Genomic DNA, 1,928 nt, shown 5'->3' on the forward strand with positions numbered 1-1,928 from the left:
TACTGTAACTCAAAGGCAACAGTCCTTCTTCTGTCATCCTTATTAATTGTACATACAGCTGCTAGATGCAATAAGATACTAAGAAGACCGTGGTCTGATTCAAGTATACTATAGTCTTCTATCTGACACCATTGCTGTTCAGAAATTTGGAGAGGTCCCTAGACTGATGGTATGAAGGGTGTTGATTGTGGATCCACCTACGCTGAAATCATTGGCAATTTCAATCTTTTGGCCATTTATCATGATGTTGCTCTTTTGTCCAATGGAGAGGATTTTTATATTCTTGTTAGTGCAATACAATCCATATAGAAGGTTGTAATGTTTGCTCTTCTGCACCAAGTGTTTCAAGCCCTCCTCATTTTTATCAAGTAAGGTTGTGTCATCTGCATAACACAGGTTGTTGACAATATTCCTCCTATCCTGATGCCACTTCGTCTTCATAGACTAAAGCTTCTTGGATGATTTGCTCAGCAGTGAATAGATATGAAGAAAGCATACAGCCCTGATGTACACTAATTTCCACTCCTTTAATTTTCCTTTAGTTACCCAGATCCTTCGGTCAAGACTAACACAAATATTGAACCTTGTAGGGGCAGGGTTGTGGAGAAACTGAATTGTAGAATGCCTCTTGGAAGTGTAGGTAGTCCCCGTTCACTCTTAGTTACAGCGTATGTGAATGAAGACATATGCAACCTAAAGGCTTGGCTTCCTATCACCAAGCAGTAACTAGTGCTGAAATGAATACTTATCACAGTAGATTTGAAATTGGCACCAGATACTAAAGAATATCTACCACATAAAACAGAGGAAACCTACAGGATAAGTACTATGTAAGATCTAGGTTAAAGGTTGACTCCAACTCTGTCCTTTTCCAAAGCTATAAATCTTTATATGGGAGGAAACTTCCCATGTTTCCTTTATGGAGTGGCTTTGAACTGCTCACCTTATACTTAGCAGCCTTCCAAGTTATTTGCTTCCTGCTTCCCTTCCTTGTAATCATTCTACTAGCCTGAAACTTCAGTCCTTTTCCAAAGCTATAAATCTTTATATGGGAGGACACTTCCCATGTTTCCTTCATGGAGTGGCTTTGAACTGCCCACCTTATACTTAGCAGCCTTCCAAGTTATTTGCTTGCTGCTTCCCTTCCTTGTAATCATTCCACTAGCCTGAAAATTATTCCTAAATTTTTGTATTCCCTCAGTTTATGATATAGTCATAATCTTTATTTGTAAAGATTGTTGTTGTTGTTGTTATGTACCATTGAGTCACAACGGACCCACTGCTGACTGGCTGGTGGGTTTTGAAAGGCAGTTAATCACACGGGAAGAGATTACCCATATTTCTCCTGCTTAACAGATAGTGGCTTTGAACTGTGTGCCTTTGGGATTGCAGTGCAACTTCTTGCCACTAGGCCACCAGAGTGCCCTTAAATAAAGAGAAATAGAGGGAAAATACATCCTTTATCCACTTCTTAAATGGGCTAGCTTATTACAAATTTAAAAGTCTAGGATAGAAGGAGTAGGGACATAGTAAATGGGAACGATCAGACAGAGATCTGAAAAGATGGGGTAATGGTGGACATAATTAAATAGGAATTTAGTTTATAAAACACAATGTATGGGAATAATTTTACAAATTTACAAAATTTTACAAAACACAATTTGAATGAAGGGAAGTGTGAAGCAGAGTAAATATTAATTTTGTAAAAAAACCAATCTAAAATAAATGTTTTTCTTTTTTTTTTTTAATAAGTCAAGCTCTAAGAGCTCTGGAGGCCTAGTGGCAAGAAGCTGCACTGAATCCCAGAGGTATTCGGTTTGAATCCACCAGAAGTTCTGCTGGGGAAGGAGGGACAATCTCCTCCTGTACCAGCCAGATCCGATTTGATGGTACACACATAAAAAATAATAAAATAAAATAAAAATTAA

This window comes from Elephantulus edwardii, unplaced genomic scaffold (genome assembly GCF_000299155.1).
Source record: "Elephantulus edwardii isolate Elephantulus edwardi_28Jun2011 unplaced genomic scaffold, EleEdw1.0 scaffold00053, whole genome shotgun sequence".
NCBI classification, from domain to species: Eukaryota; Metazoa; Chordata; class Mammalia; order Macroscelidea; family Macroscelididae; genus Elephantulus; species Elephantulus edwardii.